Here is a 24,191-nt window from a genome sequence, read left to right as displayed (position 1 = left end):
GGGAATTTTGTTATAGTAATGAAAAGCTGACTAATACAGTGGTCTTTCTGTAACATCCTGCCACTAAAGTCATAATGTGAACAGAAATAGCATGAAACCAGTATAGATTTTTACAGTCAATTTTGACATTTAAAAATTCCTATTATATTTAAATGCAATATTCAATCTGCACTAACATTTGCTTGAAGTACTCCATTAAAAACAAACCAGCATATGAAGTGAGAAAATATGTTAAGTATTCTGCTCTGTCCTGCCCCCTTACTCAAAAAGGCAACTGTCCCACTACTTAGGCCGTCATCACATAGACTGTGTTTTCCTGCTGGCCCGGTACTCCCTCCATCCCTGACATCCTCGGTACTTAAGCAGAGCTGGAAGACTTTGATCCCAGACAGCCAATCTGTAGTTTGCCTAGGGGCAAATCAAACGTGGAACAATGAGCTGGGACCATCAGTTTTCTTGGAACTGTAAGAAACAGTCAAAGATTATACTGGCCAGTGGTAAAAAGCTGAAGTGGAGTGTTCATGATGGTTGAACTTACAAGAGAACAAAAACTGTAGACAAGCACAGGAAAAGTGGTGCATATGGACATCATGTAACAGACGTGTGGAGAGAAGCAGACGTACTGCAATGCCACGTCATTTCAACGGTGAAAGAGACATTCTGCATTCTCTCTAGTACATGAATGTTCTTACAAGGACTGTCTTCCCTTTGTCATGATGTGAAAGTCACTGGCAACCTAATGAACCAGACTAGAAATCCTTCCTCATGCACAACTTTATGAGGATTACGAAAGGGTTTAGGATGGCTATTCATTCAGGTATTCCATTTCCTTCATGAAACATGATTTTGAACATTTGAAAAACTATATTGAATGAACTTAAAATAAAGGAATAGAAGTGTATTTACTTTAATTTTTTGAAAATTACAAAAAAAAAAAAAGAGTCCTTTGAGAATCATAGGACTCAGGGACCCATCAAGATGGATAATGACATCCCAATATGTCCCAAGATTTCCCAAAACAACAGTGATGCATGAGGCTAAAAAACTTATTGAAAACAGATCTCTAGGCCACCAATCCATGATATACAACTGAACAGTTCCCATTGCCTTACTAGAGCAAGAAAATGAGATTTATTGTGGAAAAAGAACTAAAGATGTCAGGCGTAACAGTAAGCAGCTAAGAAAGCAGGAACAAATGAAGATCTGCATACTGAAAAAGACCCCTCCCCACAACCTTCATCTACCTGTTAAGAAAAATGGTAGGTTCTTCTCTAAAGAAAAAGTCTCATACAATGAAACATCAAGGTTCCTTGCCCAGATAAGCCCTGTCTTACACACAAGTTTCCCATCAGCTCTGTAGGGTCTTTCTCTTAAGCAACAACACAATAAAAGAAAAAAATTATTATGGTGAAATATACCAGAAGAAAATCCAAAAGACTAATGCAAAAAAAAATTGCAATATATATCAAAAATGGAAGGACAGCTATATGTGGTAGCACACACTTGGGAGGAACAAACAGGAAGACTGCAAGCTTGAGGGCATCACGGGTTACATAGTTCCCATGAGTTCCAGGATAGCCTAGGCTATGCAGTAGGACTCTGTCTCAGGAAAAAAAATAAAAATAATAGTAATAAAAAAGGACAATATCCTTAACAAATAACTCTTAAAATTGACAAAAATAAAACCAAATACTGCTAGAAAAACGGGCAAAAGTCCTTAAACAGAAATGAAAAATTACACTGTTTCTTTATTCTCACTCCAGTGAGTTCAGGAAGGAGAAAGCTCATGTGTCTAACTCATTGTATTTCACTAGAAAATTGAGTAGTTAAGTCAGTTTTAGCTCCAGAGGCTCTCCTTTATCTCCACTGAGATACCACCTCTCATCCCAGATTGGGGAAAACTAAAAAGCTCTGGATCATACTCCACTGGAGAGGTTGGGGGCAAACAAGCACTTTCATACACTGCTGGTAGGGTTGCAAAATTGTACAATCTATACAGAAGGGTAATATGGCAATATTTAACCAACTCTATAGTTTCTGACCCAGTTCTAAGAACCCACCCTGAAAATACCCCCAACAATGAAAAATAAAACCAAACAAAACACACATAGTAATTTCCTGTAGCACTATTTGAAATTCTGAAATCTTAATGAAGTATTATGCAGCTGTTAAAAAAATGAGGAAGATCTCTATAAACTCAAATGAAATCACATCCAGGATATAGTAAATAAAAAAAGCAATGTTCACAGGAATGCACATGCTATCCTAGCAAATGTGTAAGAAAAAAGAGTAAATGTGTATATATGTATATATCTGCAAAAGGAAAAACACAAAGGACAAACTTCAAACTAGGGTTTTCTATACATGATAGCAAATATGTGGCAAGAATGTGATAAAACTTAAGGTATTCTTACTATACTTTTTAATAAAATTTTTTACTTTTGAACAATGTTTATGATTTGTAATTCAAAACTAAAAACAAATAAACAAGGATTAGGGGAAAATCCTTACCCAATATCAAATGTAAATAAAAAAAAATTAACCTAACCATATATCAAATACAAAACACACAAAAAAAGTATACACACTCCCTGCACTGAAGGGACAGAATGCATCCCAGTATCCTCAGACCTCAGGCTTCTATGTCTCTTCTGCAAAAAAAGGGACCACAGCTCCTTGGAAAAATGGTGGTTCTAGCTCTGGGACAGGAGAAGTAAAGGTGAGCATAGGATGTCTTGTGCCAAATTAAGTAAATACTTTGAAACAGATATAGACATACAAAAAGGAATCCGTCAACTTGAAAGGGCTACTCTTGGCAAATGTGAGCAATCTGAGGACCAAAATTAATAATACATAGACTATAATATATTGAGTTTTAAAACAATTATGCATTCTAAAAGTATCAACCCAAGTCCACTTAAGTTAACAAAGAGAAAACCATACTTTTACAATGAAAAAGCTGCCTGGCATTGACCTTAAAAAAATGTTCAAACTTAGGATCAGAAACAAAATGGTACACTGGCACCACATACTTTCTAGTGACACATTTGAGAACATGATATACCTCTGTATATAATTTGAACTTAATCGTAAGGAAGTCTGGAAAAGGCTTCTTATACACAAGAGACACCAAACCAAATAAATGCAAAAGTCAATGCAGAAAACAGAAGGAAATGCCACAGTGCCAAATCCCTATCCTGTCCTGAATATTATAAGATTTTGATTTATTTGATGTTGTTTCTATTGTTTTAGTTTCCATTATTAAAGTTATTGCATCCATGAAACAAGAACAGGAAGCTACAATATAGTAACAGAGAACCAAAAGAAAGATCTTAAAAATTAAAATTTTGATACTAATTCATTTTTTTGGGCAGTACTATGGTGTAAGCTCAGGACCTCACTTGAGCAACTCCCCAGCCCCAAATTTGATACTATTTCAAAATTAACTTGAGATAATACTGATGCCAATCCATAACAACTAACATTTATTTTAAAGACGAAAAACAGAAAGGATAAGTAATGCATATGGTTATACAGCTAGAAACTGGCCACAACAGAATTCACAGAGGCCTCCTAGCTCCATAATGTCCTTAACCATTACTCCACACAGCATTTTCAATCTCCCAGGAAGTAAAACCAAGTAGAGTAGGTAACAAAATCAGAGATCAAATCAAGTGGTCTAACATCCAACCAACTATAAATCATAGAATTCAGGAAAGATTTTCCCAAACTGTAGCTCAAGGCTATACACGCTGAACAAATGCAAAACAAGTGGAAAAAAGGGAGCAAGATGGCAGCTGAGTAACATCTTTCAGCATTTCTCCTCACAGAGGCATCAAATTGCACAGTTCTTTTCACCCCAAATGTTCTCCAGAAGAAGTAAGGAAATCAGGACTGGTGTCACAGACTTTTTATAGCAGTATCTCATAAATATACCTGCAGACATGGAAGTGTGGGACACTGGTATGTGGAAGGTATCAGTACTCCATACTGAGTATGGAGGCAGCTGGGAAAGGAGCCTGGTGAGAATACAGCTGTGGTAGCTGGGGTCCCCAGGCCAGAATGATCAGTTTTGCCACCAGGAACCTTTCAACTGATGCGACACCACACCAACTGCATCACAGAAACCACCTGAGAGTCATGAGATACTAAGTCCTGATGAACAGCACAGCCCTGCCACTAGCCACAGGTGTGTGTCTTGAAAATCTTGGCATGCACCTACGAAGTGTGATCACAGAGGCTGCCAGGAATCCAGGGCACAACGCTGCAGTAACAGCCTTGAGAACCACACTGTCTATGAGTTGCCAAGTGACTGGAGGATACCATAGGTCAAGTGGACAACAGTGACACTCTCCAAGCAGGAGATTAGAGACCCAGCCCCTGGGAGTCAGCACAAGAACTTGAAAACAGAATTTTAAGTGTACTTTTCTGTATCAGGACCCCAATTCACGGCCTGATTGTAACACTGAGCTAAATCTGCAAACCAGACAGTCCTCTACTGGCATAATTGGCTCAGACTTTTAAAAACAAATAAACCAACCAACCAACTATGATTGCTTCTGCTGCTAGTCTTCTGAGTGGAGCAGGGGTCTGGACCCAGTGTCTTGAGCATGGTAGGCAAATGACTGAGTACTGGATCACAACCCAGTCCAGTGGTGAGAAAATGCACAACAAACAACAAACAACAACAACAAAACCTTCTTTGGGGAAGAAAGGCAGTCACCCTCCTCTCCAACAATGAGGACAATCTTAACTGATTTTTGTCTTCATCATTTTGGAATTTTCTGTTGTTGGTTCTTTGGATATTTTTGTTCTTTCTTCCTTTCTTTTTTGTTCTTTTTCCTCCTTTCCTTTTTTTTCCCCACCCAGTTATTACATGTGAGCCACAACACCCACCTTGTAATAGTCAATTTATTTCCTGGCAGTGCTAGAATCTGAACTCAGGATCTTGTACTTGCTAGGCAAGTGCTCTAACATTTGAGCCAGCCCCAGAACCTTTTTTGCTTTAGTTATTTTTGGAATAAGATCTTACACTTTTTGTCTGGGTTGCAGTGGATCATGATCCTCCTACCTACCCCTTCTGTGTAGCTGGGTTGACAGGCACATGCCAGCATGCCCAGCTTTTTCACTGAGATAGGATCTCACTAACTTTTTTCCCTGGACTGGCCTTGAACTAAGATCCTCCCTGTCTTTGCTTTCAAGTACCTAGGTTTATAGACATGAGTCACTGCACCCAGCCTTAATAATCAATTTGAAATCATCTCTTCTTCCTCTCTCTCAATGCTCTCCTTCATTTCTACTTTACTACTATCCTTAACTAGATTAGTTCTACTTATTTTTCTTTCTATTCCCCCTTCCTTATTGTTATCATCTGTTGCAGGTTGTTAAGACTGCCAGATCACTTTCTTTGTTCTCTTTTCTCACAATACCTTATGTTGGATCTTTTCTATTGCCTTCTTCTTTCTCATTATTCCCTCCATTTACTTTAGCCACCTACCCTTTCATTTTTATTCCACCATACATTTTGTACTATTCATTAGTATTCATCCTTTCCTCTTTCCATTTCTACCCTTATTAATTAATGACTTCCTAGTTCATAATGTACTATCTTTGCACTTTTATTTCTCTAAAGATGCTGGAGCAATGGGAGTGATCATTCTTGGCTAGGGATTACTGCATTCTCTTAATGGTATGTCTGTCAACTATGATTGCTTCTGCTGCTAGTCTTCTGAGTGGAGAAGGGGTCTGGACCCAGTGTCTTGAGCATGGTAGGCAAATGACTGAGTACTGGATCACAACCCAGTCCAGTGGTGAGAAAATGCACAACTGGTCACTACCCAGTCTTGCCTAAACAATATGAATGCTTCAATTGAACGTACACAGGAGATCAAAACCTCCAACCAAAAACCTGGCCCCAGAAGAGTAAATATCAACACAGAAACACAAGAAATAAGAAAAAAAACCAAGGCAACATATCTCCTCCAAAAGTCAACAATTACACAATAAAGGACCTGAAAGATAGTGAAGTAGATAAAATCTCAAGCATGGAGCTCAAAAGAATACTTAGAATTATTGCCAAAATTAAAGAGGACATGTACAAACACCTCAAAGAGGATACAAATAAACAGATGAATGAACTCAGAATTCAAATACACAACTAAATGAAATAAGGAAGACAAAGCAGAATACAAAATTATGGAACCCAGAAAAAAAGTACAATTGAAATGCCAGAAAAAAAAAATTTCAGTTGAAAGTGTCACATACAGTGGAACAGTGTAAGAAGAAGAGTTACAAGATAAAGGCATAGAAAACATATTTAACAAAATAGCAGAAAACTTCCTAATCCTTAGAAAAAATATGATCATTCAGGTGCATGTGGCTTTTAGATCATCACAGAAAAGAAATGAAATTAATTTCTTCAAGGCACACTATGGTCAAAACATTAAGGAAAGAATACTGAAAGATGCAAGAGAGAAGTACCAAGGCATATTTAATTGCTAACCCATTGGCATAACACAATTTTTTCAACAGAAACTCTAAAAGCCAGGAGGGCATGAAATAATGTCTTTCAAGTCCTGAAAGAAAAATAACTTAGTTTACTGTATCCAGCAAAGCTACCCTCCATAATTGAAAGAGAAATAAAAACTTTCCATGATAAACAAACACTAATGAAATTCACAACTGAACCAATATTGCAGAAGACACTTAAAGGAATCCAACACAGAAAAGATAAACACAACCAGGAAACCACTGCAAAGAATCAATCTCACCCGACAGATAAGCAAATGAGGATAAATTAAGAAGAAAACATCACAAAAATAAAATGACAAGAAATACTACATACCTTTCAATAGTAAGGCTGAATGTTACTGGTCTCAATTCTCCAATCAAAAGACAAACACTGGTAAGTTGGATTTAAAAACCAAGATCCACCCACCTGTTGCCTATAAGAAATGCATCTCACTGGAAAGACAATCATACACTTAGAGTGAACAGATGGAAAAAAGATAATCCAATCAAATGGAACCCAAAAGCAAGCAGGAAAGAGTTAGCTATACTCCTTCCTATTTGACAAAGCAGACTTAAAACCGAAATTAGTCAAGAGACAATGCAGGTCACTTCATATTGATTAACGGGAGCAATCTATCAAGAGGATATATGCCCTGACCATTGGAACAACCAATTTTTACCCTAATGGCAAACACTGCCAATAACTATTATAAACTGAACTCAATACAATAAAACATCATTGGCTGGACATGGTAGCTTATGCCTGTAATTCCACATACTTGGGAGGTGGGAACTGGGAGGATCAAAGTTTGAGGCTACCCCAAGTAAAAAGTTAGCAAGACTCCATTGCAATCAACAGACTTGGACATGATGGAGAGCGCCTATGACTCCAACTCTGTGGGAAGCTGTAGGTAGGAGGATTATGGTCTGAGGATGGCTGTAGGCAACAACCCTAGACCCTACTTGAAAAAAGCATAAGGCCCTAAGTTCAAATTCCAGTACCACACCCCCCCCCAAAAAAACCATATATTTATACACATATATACTATTATCAAGTTGGTTTCATTCCAGGTATGCAACAAGTTGGTTTCACTCCAGGAATGTAAGGATGGTTCAACATAAGTCAATAAATGTAATAATACAGCATATAAACAGAATTAAGGACAAAAACTACTTGATCACCTCAACAGAAGAAAAACCCTGACAAAATTCATGATCCTTTCATGATAAAATTCCTGAAGAGAATAGGAATAGAAGGGAACATATGTCAAAATATTAATAATAAAGGCTATCTATGTCAAACCTATAGCCAATACTGAACAAGGAAAATCTAAAAACATTTCCTCTAAGGTGAGAACAAGACAAGGTTGTCCATTCTCCCCACTCTTATTCAATATAATGCTTGAAAGCCTAGCCAGAGCAATAAGGTAAGAGAAAGAAATAAAAGTGAAACAAATAGGAAAGGAAGAAGACAAATTATTCCTATTTGCATATGACTATGATTCTACACTTGTAAGTCCTTAAAGAATGCACCAAAAAGACTCCTTAATCTGATAAACACTTTCAGCAAAGTAACAGAAAACAAAATCAACATACAAAAAATCAGGAGCATTTCTATGTACCAATGATGACGAGACCAAGAAAGAAATCAGGAAACCAATCCCATTCACAACAGCATCAAATAAAATAACTAAGTAAGTACAAACTTAATTAAGGAGGTGAAAGACCTCTACAATGAAGACTAGAAAACACCAGAAGACATTTATGGACTGGCACAATTAATACTGTGAAAATGGCTTTACTACCAAAAGCAATCTACAGAGCCAATGTGACGCCCACAAATCCCAATGTCATTTTTCACAGAAATTAAAAAAAAAGTCAATCCTAAAATTCATATGAAAACATAAAAGAACCCAAATAGCAAAGCAGTCCCAAGCAAAAAGAGCAACACTGGAAGTTATCAAAGTTTCGGACTTCAAGTTATACTACAGAGCCGTAGTAACAAACAGCATGATTCTGACATAAAAGCTGACACATAGGTAGACAAATGGAAAAGAATAGAGGATCCAGAAATAAACCCACGCAGTTATAGCCAAATGATCTTTGACAAAGGAGCCAAAAACATACTGGAGAAAAGACAGCTTCTTCAATAAATGATGCTAGGAAAACTGGATGTATACATGTAGAAGATTTAAACTAGAGCCCTATCTTTCACCTTGTACAAAAATCACTTCAAGACTGAGCTGGGGGTGTGGCTCCAGTGGTAGGGCACCTGCCTAGGGAGCCCAAGGACCCAAATTCAAACCACAGTACTACCAAAAACCAATTCAAAATAGATCAAAGAAATTAATGTAAGACCTGGAATTTTGAAATACTACAGGAAAAACACTTAAAGATATAGGCATAGTCAACTATTTTTTGACTAAGACTTCAATTGCCCAGGAAATAAGAGCAAGAATTGGCAAATGAGATTGCATTGAATTAAAACGCTTCTGCACATGAAAAGAAACAATTACCAGAATAAAGAGACCATTACAGATGGGAGAAAATCTTTGCAAGCTACTCACTGGATAGAGGATTAGTATCTACAATATATAAACAAGTCAAAAAACTAAACACCAAAGGACCAAATAATCCAATTGATAATGGACAAATGAATTGAACAGTCACTTCTCAAAAAACAGAAACACAAATGACCAATAAATAAATGAAGCAATGTTTAATCTCCTTATCCACAAAGGTAATGAAAATCAAAATGACACTGACATGGCTCAAATAGTAGAGTACCTGCCTAGCAAGCACAAGACTCTGAGTTCACACCTCAGTACTGCCAAAATGGCACTGCGATTCTATCTCACCACAATCAGAACAGCTGTCATCAAGAAAACAGATGCTGGCAAGGATGTGGTGGGGAGAGAGGAAGAACTCCCACATGATCTGCTCTACCACTCTGAGAGCACATGTAAGAAGGAGTTTAATCAATATGTAATAGCGATACCCACACACCTATATTTATCAGATATATATTTACAGGGAAATGGATGAAATGAAGGTTATCATTTTGAAGGAGATAAGCCAGATAGTGCATGTTTTCACTCATATGCAAAATCTAGACCTAAAATGATAAGGTGGGTTCTCTGGCAGGAAAAACCAATGAGAAGGGGGGAAAGAGGAAAGGAGAAGGTGCTGGGGGTGGACATAATCAAAGTATAGATAGATAGATGGATAGACAGACAGACAGAATATTGAGATCCACTAAATACTGTTAGAAAAGAGGAAGAGAAGAGGCGGGAGCTATGAAAGTACAGTAGAGTGGGCAAATTTGATCCAAGTATATTGTATACATCTATGGAAATATCATAATGAAACCTCTGCACAATTAATTTATGCTAATAAAAAAAGACAAAATGTGGTATGTATTATTATTCAACAGGATATTATTCAGCTATAAAGAGGAATGAAATTATGCCATTTGCAGGAAAATGGATAGAACTGGAGATCATCCTATTAAGTGAAATAAGCCAGACTCAGAAAGACAAATATTGCAGATTATCTCTCACATGTGGAATCTAGACCTAAAAAAAAAACAAGAGAAAAAGTCATGAATACAATAAGGGTATTGTTTGGGAGACAACCAGTAAGAGTGGAGAGGGCAAAAGGTGAGGGTAAAGGGGGTGATTGTTACCGAAGTACATAATGTGTGTGTATGGAAATATGACAATGAAACCCCTGTGCACATTTAATATACACTAATAAACGAAAATTGTAAAAAAGAAATAAATGAGAGTAAGTAGCCATGCTTAGGTATATTAATAGGAAACAACAAACCAATAGGGATTAAAAAAAAACACACAAAAATTTACTTTTCAAGAAGAAAAATACGTACAATACTTCACTTTCCCATGCATTTTTACTTTGTCTTTCACGGTATTACTGTTTTTAGAGTCTAGATCCAACTATTTTTTAGAATCTGAATAGCATTTGGTCTTTCCCACAGCAACACTTGAGCTAGAAGCTAGAAGACAAATGAAACAACTTCAAAATTCTAAAAAAAGTGTATTTCACTTAAAAGTATGTACCCAAACTACTTCATATTCACAACTGATATATACTTTTTTCTACATAGGTAAGGCAGCAAAAACTTCACCTCTTGGGTGGGGAGGGAGAGGAAGGGGGTGGCGGGGGCAGGGGGGAAGAGATGGCCCAAACAATGTATGCACATATGAATGAATAAACAACAACAAAACACCTTACCTCTTAAGAGATTTAGAAATTTCTAGCATGTTACTCCACTAAAACAAAGAGCAGATAGGTACCTTTATATGACAGAGGTAAAGGGAAGTTACTTTAGGATAACCATGATAACCATGAAGCAGGTAGAATCTATTAGTCTAGGTTTCAAGAGCAAAGTGAAGGGAGAGAAAGACAAAGATAGGCTTAGAAATTATTCACAGAATAGTATGTAGCTATTGCTTGGGACATGCTGGGCAAAGGGGGGCCTTTACAACTCTTAGAAAAAAAATTTATAACCTCAAATTGTTAAAAAGAATCAAGAGATGAATCAAAACAAAAATATTTATGGACAAGCTACAGCTAATAAATATATAACTACACCATAACACCTATCCGTCCATGACATTGTTTCCTCTCTTCTACCCTAAAGACTGTTATCAAAATCCTGCTAGTCCATCTTTTTCCAGGAATCTTTCTCTAAATGCTGCACTCCAAAACAGATAAAGTCATTCCCTGCTTTTGCGTTTCTTCCATACTCAGACGATACTTCCAACACAACAGAGCAAGTGGACTAATTATGGGTCTATCTCATTTGTTTGATAATCTAGTGAAAATACAGGCTCTGAAGCCAAAAAGACCTGGCTAACAAATTCTACATCTAATACAAAACATGTGGTGGAAATGCTGATAATGCTACTTATATATAGCAAACTGGTAAAAATTAATGTGTATGAAATGTCTAGAATACAGCAGGTATTCAGTAAACAGTAGCTATCATTTATTGAAATTTTCATCTTTTCAATTTTCAAAGCATTCTTTAATAATAAAATCCAGAGACTCACAGACTAAAGGAAAGCACCCTTTAACAACTCAGTAAGACATACCTGCTGTATCCAAATTACTTTGTATAGTGAAATAAACCATCTTTACCAGTTCAGGGGAATACCAAGTGCTTTTCCACTGTTAATGACTAAGAGAAAAACATTCATTTTGTCTCAGTAGCCCAATCCAACTTTAACTCAGTATTTGTACACTGTTTCCTCCTAGAAACCAACCAACCACAAGAAAAAGAGAGTCTAAATCAGTCTGGTAAATACACCTATCAGCAGAAAAAATAAAGGTGATCTTTTTTCCCCAATGGTGAAAAACTGCTGCCATCATCAGTCAGAATCTGTTGGGGTATGACAGAAAGAACAAGCCCTATTTTTTTTATGGTTGCTGTTATTTGTAGTGTGGAGATCAAACCCCAAGGACTTGTGCATGCTAGGTAAGGCTTCTAGCTACAGTGCCAACCTCCAGGTCCTATTACAAGATTTATATATCAAGTCATCTATACACAACTTGCTTGCTTAGTTGGAAGAGATTCTGATAGCCAAACACAAAATAAAACACAACAATAAACCACATCAGAGAAGATATCCTCTCAAAACCACCACAGTTGAGACGGAAAGAAAAGAAAAATAACCAGATACTACATTATGCTGGCTGCTGTGGAGATGGACTAGATGTCAGGTTTTCAGATACTTTTACTACTTTAACCTTTATAATAACCCAAATGTTCCACCCTCACTCCAAAGGTCATCAACCTATTATCCCTGCTCATTATCAACATTCTTTACCCAAAACTGGTACTACATGTTCCACCAGAACAAACTATTTTTTATATTGTCCCTATAACAAAGCTTATTCTATTCCACCTGATCTCAAGTAGGTAATTTAATTGATAGTATTTAGAAGGAAATGATTGATAAGCTTGAAGCTTCCCTAAGGATAAACTGAATATGATGAACTTTTTAATGGTAGACAAATAAGTTCAGATTTTTTTACAGCAGGTAACCTCCACTTTTTGCTACACCAGGAAATACAGAACTCCTCAGATAAGACAGATATCACTTCTTGTCATCAATAATGGAAATAAAAATATTAGGCAAAAGGGGCGTACTCACTTAAATAGAGGTTTAAGTAGAAAGACACTGAAAGCAAGGAGCTCAGCTCCTGTGACTGCTCAGCTTCCTAGCTTTCTTCTGTGGCATCATGGCTCTTGACCCACTTTTACATTATTGCACACATCTACACCATCTTTTCCTACACTAGGATTTTCATATTATCTTCCAGGATTATCCTAATGCAAATTTGGTATTGCCATTTAATTTTTTTCCTCCCAGAACACATGTTCATTACATCTCTATGTCCTTGCTCTTGATTTTGTTTTTTCTTATTTTATTGAAAATTTACTCCTAATCCCCGTAAGCCCAGATCAAGTCTTCGCATCTTAATAAAATCTTTTAAGAGAACTCAAAACTAAAATGTCCTTCTCTGACCTACTACATTCCTTTTATTGATAACACTCATTTATACATTATTAATATTTCTTCTACATATACATCATATAATTGGCTTCAGTTCTACTGAGGCAAGAGAGCATCATTAAAGGCAGATTTTCCAAATCTTATTACTGGTAATCATAACTATAATTAGTACAGTCCTAAGCATAGCTCATTAGAATGGAATGGTTTTTCAAATTCATTTTAAAAGTAAAATTAAAAATTTAGGCAAGTCAATAAAAAGGCAAATAAGTCAATTTCCATAAACAAGGAAGTTTTACAGTGTGAAATACATAATGCACAGCAAAAGGTTTGGAGTCTAAACTGAGAAGACAGACATTTCATTTGCTGAAGGGACCTGTTCAGAGTTAGGCAAATACAGGATTATCTGCTAAGAAAAACTTCTCCAGAGGTGCAAGCTAAATAACCTAAATAACCACAAGAAGGATTCACTGCAGATTACCTATTTCCTCTATAAAGTACCATGGCTTTCTAATAGGTACAACTACTACAGGCTACATCCGTGCTTTAAGTCCTCTAGGGAAAGTCATTATTTTCTACTATCTACCCAATTCTTTCACTTTAATCTTTTTCAGGTATTTTCTTTTAAAACTACCACTTCTGAGAAGCATGAGAGAAGAAATGAATGAAGCAGTTTGAAGTTAAAAACTATGATTTATTATGTGTGACCCAAAAGCCATAACTATTTTGACACAAAGTAAGCATTCAGATATTTGAATGAATACAAAGCTACCCAAGAAGTGTTCCCCTCCACCATTAGATATTAGCATGCTGAAAGGACTGGTTAAATATCTTACAATGGTTTCCTTAAATATGCCTTGAAAGTTTCTTTACAGTTTAAAAAAAATTTTTCTTTTTTCCTCTTTCAGATCCTCATGAAAAATTAAACAAAGCAGAAATATTTATGAGATCAGACACTTTACATGGTTTAGTCTGTGTACTGAACTATGCCTTCAGCGTTGTCCAAAAAGAGCTACTTCTCTCTGTACACAGCAATCACTTCCACTCCGTGACTCAACTTGAGGAGAATGTGAATGGGTCCTGAGGGAGCATATACTTTAATCTCCAATTATAGATAAGTAAACCCAGGAAGGTAAAAATTCTCGCCAAAAGTCATAGAACTATTCAGCGGTAGGGCCAGAAGTAGAACTCTTTTATTATACTATCCAGCCCTCACCTCTTTACCAGACCGTTCTCATAAACATTATTAATAAATTAAACTAACAATTTATAATACATGACACAACAAGAAGGTTACAGCCATGGAACCATCATAGGGGGTTTATTCTGAGACTGTTTTCAAGAGGAGGTGAGTCTTCCTTGTGCACAATGGCAAAAATAAAAAAATTAACAAAATGAATGGCTAAGATGAAGAGCGTGGGCTAGGTACCCTGAGTAAATTAAAATCCATAGTGGAACCAAGTCCTGGACATCTTAACAAATGCACTTCACATACTGGGGAAACTATTCAGAAACCCAGAGATTAAGTATAGGATTCAGTAATTCCTCCCCACCAAAATGAAAAAGTTTTACAGACATTAAGTAATAAAATGTGAGAATAACATGCATAAATTTTTATTTATCTTGGCAAATTCACAATCTGAAAAATAACACTGTCTTTGTTTGTTGTTTACCACTCATGTCACTTTATCATCTTCTAGGTTATCAAACAACTTTGTCAACTTGTTTTCAACTCACTCCCCAAAATATCCTGTTAGCTTTATTCCTATCCTGTATTTTGGATCCAGGTAATAAATATCTGGATTACCTCAAATATATATAACACTCAAATCTGATAGGAAGACTATAAAAGACCTTAATGGTGGGTCACTGTGAACAGAGAATGCTTTTCAGTCACTAACCTGTGCAAGCTCTTACGTATAGAAACTATTTTGATACTGAAAAATCAGCTTTTTTTAAAAAAAAATAAAGGTAGTCTTGAGTAACATGGGCATTTCTCTGGGAAAAACTAACAATATGATTTATCTTTTAACTTTGTGTAAGTGAATTAATCCATTTTACAGAAGAATGCCCAAAAGGATACAATGTGGTTGCTCCTAAGGAATAGTTGAAAGGGAACAGCAGAACAAAAGCGCTATTTAGAATGGTTAGAAAATCCAACTCAAAGTGTGTTATTATGAGACAGGTCAGCTTCCAGGGAAAACTAACAATCCATGTAGTAATACAAATAAAATGTCATTCTTTTATAATAGGAGAAAGTATGCCAATAATAGAACAAAGACCTAGGGATACATGGTTTAACCAATACAGCTGGGTCTTGTAAAAACTAATAGAGTATACTGAATATCTTTTGTCACATGGGAACCTTTAAATGGCCCCACATCACTAGTGATAGTGGGTAATGAAGTATGACCACCATAACACAGACACAGGGAATGGTAGGTTTGACTATGTCTCCCAAAGTTTTATGTGCTGGAAGCTAGGTTCTCGATGCAGTGATATTGACAGGTGGTGGAAGTTTTAAAGGGTGGGGCCTAGTGGAAAGTTGTTAAGTCGCTGGAAGTACTGCTCACTGAAGGGATTAATGTAGTTCTCAAAAGACTCTTAATTAGGTCCCGTGCAAGCAAATTATTTTAAAAAGAGAAAGTCTGGCACCTGAATCCCTTTGGCTTCCTGTCTTGCAAGGTAGTGTCTTCTATAGGTTCCTGTCATTGGGGTGCCATCCACCACGAGACCTTCACCAGAGGCCAAACAGATGGGGCTGTTTCATTATGGGCCTTCAGCTTCCAAAACTGAGAGTTAAACAACTTTGTTTCAGTATAAAGTACCCAACTTCATATATTTTGTTGTAGGACGAATTACAATGGGAACATGTAGAAAAGATCATATGAAAGACAGGAAATCAGAGGAACGGATTTCAGAATGAAATGCAAGCTAACCACTATTGTCATTATAGTCTTTGGCTTAAATCAACACACCATGAAAAATCTGTACCAGCCACAGCTAAAGCTCTTAATTTTAAGCTCAATGTCCCAGAATAATTTGCTTATTCTAAACGCACACATTCCCAATTCCCTTTAGCTGTACAACACATAGGACCAATGCCTAACTGATAATGAATTCCAGAACTAGAATCTCAACTTGGGTATAGTCCACATGGCTTATAATTATTTCATCAATTGTTCCTTTTAGATTTTATTTAACTTTTCTTTTTGGCGGTACTAGGGTTTGAACTTAGGGCCTTGTACTTGTTAGGCAAATGTTCTACCATGTGTGCCACGCCTTTTTACTTTAGTTATTTTTCAGACAGGATGTCACTTTTTGCCCAGGCCAGCCTTGGATGGTAATCCTCCTTCCTACACCTCCTATATAGCTGAGATTCCACGCACGCTCCACCATGCTTAGTCTATCTGCTGAGACAGGATCTCACTAACTATTTGCCAAGGCTAGTCTCAAACCCTGATCCTCTTAATCTCCACTTCCCATATAGCTGGGATTACAGAAGTGAGCTACTATGCCCAGTCTTAGTTTCTATCTAAAAGGTATAGAGAAAATCCCCGTAATATATACGTATTATTCCAATCATATATTTGTTGTCTTACCATGTTTTAGTGATTCCAAAAACTATTTGCTAACGATTCAATACAATCTTACTCCAACTCTTATGTTCCTTTAAAATATAAACAAAAACGAAATTATTGCTTTTACCGTATAGTGTAACCAGGTAAATTCATTAGACTTAAAATGTATTTATTAACTACAGGTATAATTATAGTCTTAATAAAACTATCAATCAAATGTCCTCAGGACTTTCAAATAAAAAAATAACTAATTTAAAATGTGAAGAGAAAAATAGTGATTAAAACAAAAATTGTATCTTAAATAACAGAAGAATATAATTTTTAAAACACTAAATATTCTACTGGTTTCCATTAAGTGACTTGGTTTTCATGTAGAGATTTCTTATCAGTAACAAATCTTCATATAGTAACGCATATCTATTTATCATAAACACATTTCTTTTTACCAAATAACTGTTTTTAGATACTTAATGAAATGCAAAATGGACCCCACAGAATTTGTAAGATTTTTTAAATGCCTTCTTGGCAACTGGAGACTTAAAACCTTAAACATATCTGATTAAAAGTATATTCTGCTAATGTAATATTTTTATAGCCATTATAACAAATGAAGAAATGACCATGAACACTAAATGTTTTAACAGTTTAGTATCATAATTAAACTCAAATTTTAATTGTAGCAGTTGGGTACTTGAGTATCATCAGGTTTGTTTACATAGAAAAAACTTTGTCCACTACTTTTTGCACACAATTATCTAATTGAATGCTGCCAGTATCCTAATCTAACACATATATAATTTAACTATATGACTTATGTCAAAATTAACTTAGAACTGAGGAGCTAGTTCTATAAGGGCTTTCACATTTACATGAAGTCATGCCAACTCCTAATACAAGCTAAGCTCCTTATAACTAGCCTAGAACCCAATTCTACATTCACAACACATTTGTATTTAGTCTGGCAAAAGTTACTAACTTTCTTTCTCATTGGGGCTGACCTCTGCAAACTACTTTTCATTGGTATGTGTTAATTACATTCTTAAAGATACTGTTCTTCTGGGAATTCATTCTGCATTAGGTATTTCCCTAACTGTACTGGGTCTGCTGGTAGCCCCTTGTTTGCATATTGTTGTCTCTAGGGTCCCCCAATAGAAGAGTAAAATACAGCATTATAACCTTAAGGATTCATGACTCCTCAGGAATGAAAGAATTAACATCTCACAGCCTATTTACTATTTATCTTAAACATTTCCTGTAAGTAAACTGCTCTTGGGGTTATTCTGGGGGTGGTAAACTATGGGCCTGAAGGCTAAATTTCTGTTCTAAACAACATTGTGTCAAGAACAAATTTTACATTTTAAATGGCTGAATAAAAATTTAAAAACAGAAGACAATTTTGTGACACATTAAAGTTATAGGAAATTCAAAATTCAGTGCACATTAGTAATGTTTTAGTGGAAGGCAGTCACAGACATTCATTTATATATTGTCTATGGCTCGCTTCTCATTACAGAAGGAGGAGATAGAGATCAAAAGGTCTGTAAAGCCTAATATACTTGCTACCTAGTGCTTTACTAGAAGTTTGCAGACTCTTGGTGTAAGCCATTAAAAACAATTTGAATGTCTGAATACTTCAAAGTTTGTTTCAAAAGGGAGAACTCTTTTGAGGGGAAAGTCTCTTCCAAAAAATTTTTTTTAAAGTTTGGGTATTACAAAAACTGTTTGTAAGCTGCCAGTGAACTTGACTTTTAGTTTACTCCATGGCAGGAACAATGATGACATTCCAGTCCAGTTGGTACTATCACTGCTTTCCTGCAGCCACACCTGTTTAATCTCAAGCCATCACCAACTCATAGATTTTACCTCCGAGTATGTCAAATTCACCCACTTCTCCAGACATTCAAAAACACCTTAAATTTAGCTCTGATGTGTAGTGGTGCAACAGAAGCTACTATATACATCTGTTTATGCCTTCCCATTCCCCATACTATTCTTATAGGTTACCTTCAAAACACAAATTTAGTCTTATTCCTGTTTAAAATACAGTCACACACTTTTATTCATGATACAAAGTTCTGTTCCTGTATCATGACTCTAGCCTCATTTCTCTTCCAACTCTTAACCCAGTTATATTTTACAACATATATTACATACTATGTATTTGTTTCTTAAACATGATTTAGTATTAAATTGAATCACTACACCACCTTATTTTTGACAAAGGCATCAAAAACATATGATGGAGAAAAAGACAGCCTCTTCAAGAAATGCTGCTGGGAAAAGTGGTTATCTGCCTGCAGAAAACTGAAATTAGATCCATGTTTATCACCTGGTACTATTATCAACTCGAAATGGATCAAGGACCTTAATATCAGACCCAAAACTCTGAAATTAGTACAGGAAAGAGGAGGGAATACTCTGGAAGCAATAGGTATAGGCAAGGACTTCCTGAGTAGAACCCCAGCACTTCAGCAACTAAGAGAAAGGATAACAAATGGAACTATGTAAAATTAAAAAGCTTCTGCACAACAAAAGAAATGGTCTCTAAACTGAAGAGACTACCCACAGAGCAGGAGAAAATATTTGCCAGCTATACATCAAAGGACTGATAACCAGAATATACAGAGAACTCAAAAAACTAAACTCCCTACAAATCAATGAACCAATAAAGAAGTAGGCAACTGAACTGAACTTTTTCAAAAGAAGAAATTCAAATGAAAAAATGCTTACCATCTCTGGCCATAAAGGTAATACCAATCAAAACCACACTAAGATTCCACCTCACCCCTGTTAGAATAGCTATCATTAAAAACACCACCAACAACAAATGTTGGTGAGGATGTGGGGGAAAAGGAACCATCACATACACTGCTGATGGGAATGTAAGCTAGGACAACCACTCTGGAAAACAATATGGAGGCGTCTTAAAAAACTAAACATAGATCTGCCATATGATCCAGCAATCCCACTCCTAGAGATATACCCAAAGGAATGCGACTCAGGTTACTCCAGAGGCACCGGCACACCCATGTTTATTGCAGCGCTATTCACAACAGCCAAGTTATGGAAACAGCCAAGATCCCCACTACTGACAAATGGATTAAGAAAATGTGGTATTTATACACAATGGAATTTTACTCAGCCATGAAGAAGAATGAAATTTTATCATTTGCAAGTGAATGGACAGAACTGGAGAACATCATCTTAAGCAAAGTTAGTCAGACTCAGAAAGCTAAAAATCATATGTTCTCCCTCATATGCGGACTTTAGATCTAAAACAAATGCAGTAATATTATTAGACATGGGTCACACACTAAGGGGAGAACACCTACAGGAGGAATATGGAAAGATAGGAAACTCAAAACTTAAAAGTGTTTGATGCGCCCTCTGCAGAAGAGCTAATATATAGTAACCTTAAAAAGACAGAGGTCAATATGGGAAGGTGACCTGCAAATAGTGAAAAGGTCAGGTAGAGATGAATCAATGCGGGCTGTAATACACATGTACATGGAAGCAATGCTAGGAATCCCTGTACAGCTATCCTTATCTCAACTAGCAAAAACACTATGTCTTTCTTATTATTGCTACGTCTTCAACAAAATTGGAAAAGAGGGCAGCAAAGGTTCTTCTTGGAAGTGAGGAGGATGGGGGAGAGAGGGAGGGGACAGAGGGAAGGTGGGAGAAATTGCCCAAACAATGTATGCATATATGAATAAATGAATAAACAAAATTGAATCACTATAATGCAAAAACAACCAAAAATTACTTGAGCACCTTTCTATACTGCTTTATAACATATATTTAATTTTTGCCTTCCCATTTACCTTGAAAGTCCCTTATACTTTCATTTTTATCCAATAACCAACCAACATAGTAGACTCATGCAAAAAGAAAATAAAACACTGCTTTGATTCATTATAAACAATGACTGTGTTCTTAATTCTGCTGTTAGAAGGGGATATCCTGATTCAGGTACTGAACTAATAAGCAGAACTCAAAAGCAAGCCAGTGGGCGATTTGAAAGATGACCTGGGCTTTCAAAAAGTTGCTTCTAAGAACAGAGCCATAGTATCTTTTAGCTGTCTACTCTGGTAATATAACAGAAATATCATCATCACACAGGTTATGTTTTTATCCAAGAAGTGATAAATCTCTGAGGACTCTAGATACTTTCTTATCCCTAAAAACAAAACCTGTGTTAAATAATTATTTTAAGAAACTTAAATTTCTGACTCGTGGTGAAACGGAAGTAGAAAAAAACCCAAAACACCCATTATGATTATTTGGCTAACTTCAATTCATTAGAAGAGTTCAGAGAATGATTAAAAAAAAACCAAAAAACTGTAATTTCATTGAAAACCTCCCACTCACAGTACCTTATTCCACACTGTGCTGTCATCATTTTAGACACTGTACATGTTCTAACATGCTTCCACTCCAACACAAGGTAAAAAAAGGCCCTCAGGAATTAGACACTGTCCTCAAGTAAAGAAAATGACACACATTTTTGATATGTGCATTTGTGGATATAGTAGTAAAATGACATATTTGAAATTTGGCTTAAAATAATTAAGAGAAAATAAATGAGGCAAGTATGAACTGCTGAATGTGGACGATGTGAAGCTTATTAGTTCATTTTACTATTTCTGCTTTTGAATACATTTGAAAACTTTTCTAATGACATTTTTACAAAGTCCTAGTAAATTTAATGACTTAAATTTAGGGACTTTTCTTTTAGTAAACCTGAAAACCTAAAATTCAACTGTAATTCAAAAATAAATTCAGAAAAGATTCAAATTGTATTTTTAAAAAGTTTAAAACAAACGTTGAAAATACTAATTACAGAAGATGTAGAGAAACACAAGTCTCTCAACTTGCACCGTGGTAAGTAAAAATTGATACACTCCAACTGAAAGCTTTTAGTATACATAACCTATGACTCAGCAATTCCACTTCTAGATACACATCCCAGAGGAGTATTTCTCAAATTTTAGTGTGTTTAAGATTCATCTTGAAAGCTTGTTTCAGTTTCCTGGACCTCGTCTTCAAAGATTCTGGGTGTGTGTGGGGGGGAATGGACAGACATGAATTAACGTGGCAACACCAATGCTGCTGGTTAAGGACCACACTTTGAGAAATACTATCTTGAAGAAATCTGTGCACATATGCACCAGAATACATGCTAACGAAATATTCACCCAGCAGCAGTGTTCTTAATAGTAAAATGGAAACAAATATCCAATAACGGTATGGTTAAACAAATTCTGGTGTATTCATAGTATTCTACAGGGAATACTATAGACTCTGAACTGTAAGAGCAGTGACCACAGCTATACATAATATAAATGAATCTTACAAACATAATATTGGGGGAAAAAAGAAATGAGACCCAAAATAAAGAGTATAATCCCATTCATAATCAAGCTGGCAAAATTGAACATGCTGTTTAGAAATGCATATACAAATAATGAAACAAAGAAATAATTATCATGAAAGTAAGGATTAAAATTACTCTAAGATGAAAAAAGGGTTTTATTCAGAAAGATCGGGGAGGGCTTCTGAGGTGCAGATAATATTTTGTTTTTGAACATAGATGACACCTGTATATGTACTCATTTTGTGACTATATTCTTTTGTTTTATGTATTTTTCTTATGTATATTTAAAGAAAAATTTAAAGACATCTTAGTTGATGGTAGAATTCTAATCAAAGTTCTCAATGTCCACTATTTAAATTTTAGCACTCTATATCTAGCCCCATTCTCTTAATTGATTTCTTTTCAATTACATTTCATAATCTAAGTTTAAAGAATGAAATATTAGGCTTGATTATGAATAAAAATTTCCTTGAATTAAAACACAAAGTTGTGAAACAACTGTGTAACAGATACTGCTATGGTAAATACTAAAAACATTTATACCTCCTAAAAATATTGAAAGCCTCTAGTATCTTGAAAGTTGAAATAAAATACAATGCAATAAAGAACTTGATAGAAAATTTAGCAGTTAAGAATCAATGGATTAAAAAGTATCATTTAGTGAACTTGGACTCAATGTATAATTCTGCTCAAACAAAAATAGTAGTAATTATATATATATTTCTGTGGTACTGGAATTTGAACTCAAGGCCTGCACCTTGAGCCATTCCACCGGCCCTTTTTTTGTGATGCGTTTTTTTTCAAGATAGGTTCTTGCGAACTATTTGCCCAGGCTGGCTTTGAACTGTGATCCTCCTGATCTCTTCCTTCTGAGTAACTAAGATTATAGGTTTGAGCCCAGCAATTATATTTTTAATGCGTACAGAACATTGTACAAAGATCTGGTTGGCAATATTTGGAAAGATTCCAAAGGTAATAGTGAAAATAAAAGTAGTGCAGATGTGAGAAAAGGCTTTTCTTCTTATCCCAGTGTCCCCCCACCCAAAAAAAAAAAAAAAAAAAAAGGAAAAGGAGAGTGCAAAGCTCCAAGAAAAACATCACTATGAAACACACAAACAATGGAGGCCATTTGACCCAGCATGCAAGGACAGAAGTACCTCAAAACTAAAGTTTTATCAGCCTACACACAAACAAGGCAACAATGAAAAATCTAGGAAACCACAGAGACCATCTGAAGTCTACAAAGTTTTCACCAAGACAGGTGAGGGTAAGAAAATCCTCACTAGGCCAAAAACTTTGTAAATTTATATACTTACCATTAAACTACTGGTTCCAGAAGGAATAGAGGTAGCAGAGTAGAAAAAAAAAAGAGGGAAAACCCAATCAATACTAAGGATAAAAAGTGGAAACAGTATCACATCTAGGTACCCAGAATAAAATTGAAAATAAACCTAGGTAGGCAGCCAACTTTCTAGCAGTACTCAGAGGTGGATTATCAATGCTTCTTTTTGCTTTATTCCCACTTTGCTGCTTGTTGGGTTTTGTTTTTGTTTTTGCGGTACTGGTTTTTGAACTCATGGCCTCATGTTTGCTAGGTAGACACTTTACCACTTCAGCCACACCTTCAGCCCTGGACATAGAGCTTTTTAACAGCTATTCCAAGAGTGGACTTGGAAGGCAAAGAAAGAAAGGCCTGTTAACTTTAAATATGGCATGTGCGACTACAATTATTAAAGGAACCAAGACTCATTTTATTACCTAAATTCTATTTTACAGCAATTGGACTACCCAATATTTTAGGAAAACCGCGTCTATCCATATGTATCTGTACAACTAATACTGTATAGCATTTTAGTGAGCAAAATAAATGTTGTTATTATTTGCTGGTATGATTGATACCTAACCACTAGCCTTTAAAAACATGACAGTAATGCCAAATTGGCCTTATTTGTGTGCACCTCATATGTCATACGAGATTGAATTTTACTCGTTTCTGTTTCAACAGCTTTTACTATAATTTTAAGTATTTTATATAATTCTTTACTTACTACTAGCTTTCATACACATAATTTAAGCAACTTGAGATAGGAGAATTTATTATTTTGAGAATACGGATGTTAGTTCACATTTGCAGAAAACTGTACAATGAATCAAACATTTTGCCAAATGTTACACTATTTCATG

General features: G+C 35.8%; 1 protein-coding gene across 3 annotated transcripts in view; it reads right to left on the bottom strand.

Annotated features, from left to right (window-relative positions):
* The window catches only part of Znrf2 (zinc and ring finger 2), a 91,811-nt gene that overhangs the window by 45,707 nt on the left and 21,913 nt on the right, over positions 1–24,191 (bottom strand). The gene's annotated exons all lie outside the window — the stretch shown is intronic.

The sequence above is a fragment of the Castor canadensis genome, chromosome 2, assembly GCF_047511655.1.
Source record: "Castor canadensis chromosome 2, mCasCan1.hap1v2, whole genome shotgun sequence".
In the NCBI taxonomy this organism is placed as follows: domain Eukaryota; kingdom Metazoa; phylum Chordata; class Mammalia; order Rodentia; family Castoridae; genus Castor; species Castor canadensis.
This window is presented reverse-complemented; position numbering and strand designations above follow the sequence as displayed.